This window comes from Pleurodeles waltl, chromosome 5 (genome assembly GCF_031143425.1).
Source record: "Pleurodeles waltl isolate 20211129_DDA chromosome 5, aPleWal1.hap1.20221129, whole genome shotgun sequence".
NCBI lineage: Eukaryota > Metazoa > Chordata > Amphibia > Caudata > Salamandridae > Pleurodeles > Pleurodeles waltl.
In genome coordinates this window covers 719,726,710-719,732,347 of record NC_090444.1, presented here as the reverse complement: position 1 = coordinate 719,732,347, position 5,638 = coordinate 719,726,710, and the positions used below count along the sequence as shown (strand labels likewise).

The 5,638-nt window shown below is 46.5% G+C and overlaps 1 pseudogene; it reads left to right on the top strand.

The window, feature by feature from the left end:
* Positions 1–1,648: 1,648 nt before the first annotated feature.
* LOC138297055 (importin subunit beta-1 pseudogene) lies at positions 1,649–4,186 on the top strand (annotated as a pseudogene).
* The last annotated feature ends 1,452 nt before the right edge of the window (positions 4,187–5,638 follow it).

The window sequence follows — 5,638 nt, the reverse complement described above, 5'->3', positions numbered from 1 at the left end:
CACCAGACCTGCCACTGCCAGCAGCAGCAGCCCCAGTGGGCAGCCGTCCGAGGCTGCAGTGGATGGGTTGGAGCCTCCCCCCACCATTGCCAGCCCGACACCAGACCCGCCACTGCTACCACTGAGCAGCCATCACCGCCAGTGGGCAGTGTGTACCCCTGCCTCCATGGGCTGTAGTGCGTCCTGGACCCTGCAAATCCTGTAGGTGTGACACCCAGGTGAGAGACCGTGACCTGGCACTCCCCAAGATCTGCATCACAGGGCACAATGCCCCCTCCAGAACCAGTGGAAGAAGCCATCCACTCACCCCATCCTTCCCAGGATGAAGCTCTCTGGGCACAATGCCCCCTCCAGAACCTGTGGAATAAGCCATCCACTAGAGATACTGTGACCTTGCACTCCCCAGGACCAAGCAGTGGGCAAACCACCCACTTGAGAGACTGTGGCCTTGCACTCCCCAGGACCAAGCAGTAGGCAAACCACTCACTTGAGATACTGTGGCGTTGCACTCCCCAGGACCAAGCAGTAGCCAAACCACCCACTTGAGAGACTGTAGCCTTGCACTCCCCAGGACCAAGCAGTGGGCAAACCACCCACTTGAGAGAATGTGGCCTTGCGCTCCCCAGGACACCGCTCAGGCATGTAGCCCCCTCCAGGACCAGTGGCGTTGTGTCCATCTTCCGGCTGAGGTGCCCCCCATTACCCGCCCCCCCTGAGGTGCCTGTGTGTTTTCGACCTGATGCCCCTGCAGTGTTCTCTCCATGTTGTTGCAGGAGTGAGGTGGAGCCTTGGCCTATGTGTTGTGGCCCTGTGGCCCACGGACATTGAGGACTGGGCAGTGTCCCTCCATTTGTACATATGTATATACGTTTGTATTTTGATGCACTTCTTCTTCAGTTTATTTTATCGTATTACAGTCACTTTCTTCCAATCTTTTTGTCCTTGCATTATTCCTGAGGGATAGGGGGTGAATATGTAATGTTACTGCGTCTGGTTGTGTGTATGGTGTTGGGGGTGGGAGTGGGGGTGTTGTGTGTGTGTGTCACTCTCTTTTTCCTCTCCCCTCCCTTGTGTGCTAGGCGGAAGTACTCACTGTGGTCATCTTCGCCGGCGTTGCTGCTCGTAATACAGGAAGAGGTAGACAGGCATGGGGAAAATGTGCAACTCGGGCTCCATGGCGTCGTGGTTGTTCCGAGTGTCCAGAGGTGAGTCCTTTGACTTCTGTGTTCTGTTTCCGCCATGCTTTTGATATCTTTGGTACCGCCCCGGAAAAGGTGACGGATAGGCCTGTTGTAATACTGTGGGTGGTACATTGTCTTCCACCTGGCTGTTGGCGGTTACCGCCGTGGTGCTTGTTGCTACCGCTGTGGCGGTCGGAGTGTTAAAGTGGCTGTCTGTCTGAGCAGTTTCCGCCGTGGTCATAATTCCATTTTCTTTACCGCCGGCCTGTTGGCTGTATTGCCGGCGCTTTATCACCGACCGCCAGAGTTGTAATGAGGGCCTAAATTTGGTGATATGAACTCTCATTATTTGTCGCCATACCCTAAATGCCTCTTTTAAAATATTAAATTTGGTCTTCTTATAATAGCTAGGTTTGATATTCTTTATTAAAGAAACAGTCTTTGGCCTCGGTCCTTAAAATTAACTCATGGATGGTTGGTGTTTCATCTGGTACTTGCTGACGTTCTTGATGGATCTGTCATAAGTCCTTGCAAACCCAGACAGTAGCCAGGTTGCCCTAATTGCATCTGGTCTGCAGACCAAGAATTTGTTAAAGTCAAAGAATGCAGATGTGAAGGCGCAGTACCATCAGAGATGACTAGCGATCGATGCCAATGCTCAGAGCGAAATCTAGAAACATGTCTTCTGGTCTTTGGGCACAGAGACCTACAGGCCCAGCTGTGCATTGCAGTGTGTGGATGGTATTGCATGTGTGGAGATCCCTGTAGATAAATGGCCACAGCTCATTCCACAATTGGTAATCAGTGTAAACAATCCAAACTGCACTGAGTCCCTGAAAGAATCAACAATGGAGGCCATCGGCTACATCTGTCATGACATAGATCTAGACCAGCTACCGGATAAATCATATGAGATGTTAACAGGGCATGTGGGAGGAGGTGCCGAGCAACAGTGTAAAGTTGGCTGCCATCAGTGCTTTGTTGAACTCTTTGGAGTTTACGAATGCGATCTTTGACGAAGAGTCTGAAAGGCACTTCATAATGCAAGTAGTCTGTGAAGCAACCCAGTGCCCAGATACAAGAGTGTGAGTTACTACCTTGCAGAATTTAATAAAGATAATGTCCTTGTACTATCAATATATAAAAACCTAATTGGGACCCCCGCTCTTTGCTATCACTGTGGCAGCCAAGAAGAGTGATATGGATGAGATTTCCCTGCAGGGAATAGAGTTCTGGTCTAGCGTGTGTGATGAAGAGATGGACCTTGTCATAGAGGCATCTGAGGCCTCTGAGGACTGGCCAACTACCAGCCCACACCAGCAAATTCTAGTTTTGCAGTACCTGGTACCTATATTGACTCAAACCCTCACCAAACAGGATGAGAATGACAATGTTAATGATCGGAACCCTTGTAAAGCAGCTGGCGTGTGTCTCATGTTTTTGTCCACTTGCTGTGAAAACGACATTATCCACCATGTTCTTCCCTTCATCAAAAGAATGCATAAAAATATTGACTGACGAAACAGGGACGCATTAGTGATGGCGTTTGGATGCATCATAGAGGGGACAGAACCTAATCAGCTGAAGCCTTTAGTAATTCAGGCAATGCCCACACTCTTAGATGTAATGAAGGACCCAAGTATAGTGGCACTCAATACAACTGCAAGGACTGTGGGGCGCATTTTTTTAACTTCTTCCTGAGACGGCCATTAATTATATGTACTTGGCACCCCTGCTGGTTTGCCTGATCAAGAACCTGGATGCGGAGCCAACAGCATCTAACGTTTGCTGGACTTTCCCAATCTTCCTGAAGCTACCAATGAAGCTGATTATATGGCCAATGATCAAGAAGAGCCAGCAACCTACTGCTTGTCATCTTCCTTTGAACTCATTGTGCAGAAACTTCTAGAAACTACAGAAAGGCCTGATGGGCACCGGAGCAACCTCAAAAGTGCTGCCTGTAAGGCGCTATTGGAGATAGTGAAAAATAGCACCAAGGACTGTTACCTTGCTGTACAGAAGACCACTCTGGTTATCATGGAGCAGTTACAACAGGTTCTCCAGATGGAGTCACACATCCAGAGCACATCTGACCAAATTCAGTTCAGCGATCTCCAATCCTTGCTTTGCGCTAATCTTCAGAATGTCTTGAGGAAGGTCCAACATCAACATGCCCTGCAGATATCTGATGTGGTGATCGCCTCTATTCCCAGGCAGGTTTAGGTCACTGCTGGTTCATGTAGTATGCAAGAGGATGCCTTAATGGCTGTCAACACTTTGGTGGAAGGGTTGGGTGGCAAATTCCTCCAATACATGGATGCCTTTTAAGCATGTTTGGGAATTGGGCTGAAGAACTATGCAGAGTACCATGTGTGTCTGGCTGCTGTGGGCCTTATGAGAGTCTTGTGTTAAGCCCTGCAGGTCAACATTTTGCCCTTCTCTGATGAGGTCATGCAAGTGCTGCTGGAGAATCTTGGGAATTAGAACGTTAACGGTTGGTGAAACCTAAGATTCTCTGTGTGTTTGGTGATATTGCCCTCACTACTGGAGGAGAGTTTAAGAAGTATCTTTAAGTTGTATTGAACACGCTGCAGCAAGGATCCTAAGCCCAGGTTGATAAGACAGATTATGACTTGGTGGACTACCTAAATGAACTGAGGGAGGGTTGGCTGGAAGCTTACACCGGGATTATCCAGGGCCTTAAAGAAGATCAGGAGAATGTGCACCTGGATGTGATGCTTGTGCAACCCAGAGTGGAGTTTATCTTGTCTTTCATTAATCAAATTTCTGGAGATGAAGACCACACTGATGGAGCAGTTGCATGTGTAGCAGAAATAATAAGTGATTTGTGTACGACCTTTGGAAAGGATGTACTGAAGTTAGTAGAAGCAACACCTATGATCCATGAGCCTATTAAAGAAGGGAGCAGATCAAAAATTACGAAAATAAAGACCCTATCAACATGGGCAACTAAAGAGCTGAGAAAACTGAAGAATCAAGCTTGATCTTTTACCACTGGGACAATGCTCAAGGTCCCACTGGATCTCCAGTCTTTTGAAAACTCCCTAGGACAATGCTCAAGACGCCACTGGATCTCCAATCTTTTGAAAACTCCTGAAAGTGAGGAGTGTGCACAGATGCTGAATGTTAGGGAATGACAGGGTGAGTGAGTGAGGCTTAAAAGACACCACTTCGAAATCCTGTTGCAGCAATATGATGGAAGGAAGCGAGCACTGAAATATACCTAGTGTACCATAACATCTGCTCTTGTTGGAGGAGAAACATGGACCAATGTTGTAGCCTTTCCTTCTGTGTGGTCTTGTGGCCAGGTCAGAGCCAAAGTGACTGTTGCTTTTGTTTTATGTCTGGCCTAATGCTACTGAAATGGTAGCTTGGGTGTGCATTGCAGATCCCTTCACCTTCCTATGCCCTGCTGTTGGTGTTGAGGGGGAAAGAACACCCAGGCTGTGCTGGAGTGAAGCAGTTTCAGTCCAGGAGTTAGCGTGTATAAGTGAGGTGGTATCCAAATTCTCAGCTTCATCTATTGCAGTTTACCTTTCCTAAGGTGACAAAGGTTAGCAGTTGCATTTCATGGTGACATATTTTCTCAAACAGCACAAGAGATGTAAAATTAAAATGTATTACCATAGAAACGTTCAGACTCTTGTAACTGCAGCACCTTGGGAACACCTGTCTATCTTCCTTAACAGAACTGTGAATGACCTAAAAACAAAATCTTTGTTCATGTAAAGGTGAAATTGCAGACCTAAAATGTTACCATCAAATGAGCAATTTCGCGCTTGATGAATACAAAGTGCCTTCAATTGGCAACAACTCCATACATCTGGGTGGGGTGAGATGGCTAAGCGCTACAGCATTTCCCACACAAACAGCCCTAATGGCCACAACATTGTGTCAAAGAGTTTGAAACTGGACTTGCAGGTAATATGTTAGATTCAAATAAGCATACATTTTTTGTTCCAACAAAAAGGGGGCTGAAGTTGGTACCATGCCACTAACTTGTGACCTTTTCCATGCTTTTATTGGATTGAATGTGGTATTAGGACTCTTGGGGCACTAAAATAGCAGGCAAGATATATATATATATATATATATATATATGTATATATATATATATATATATATATATATATATATATATATATAGTGACTTGTGCCTACATGAAACAGCACTTGCAAAAGGTTCTATTTTTCCACTGCAGGTGAAAACTATTAAAATGATGTGACGTCCCCCTAAAAAAAAAAAAAAAAAAAAATCAGGCTCTGAGGGGGGCTGGGGATGTATGCAGGAAATGTACTGTGGTAGTCCTAGTGTCCTCTCACATCTAACACTAAGGGGGTCATTGCAACATTGGTGGTAAAAGCTGCTTACCGCCGTGTAGAAGACCGCCAATACACCGCCGCGGAAATCCACTACAGCTATTATGACCCACATC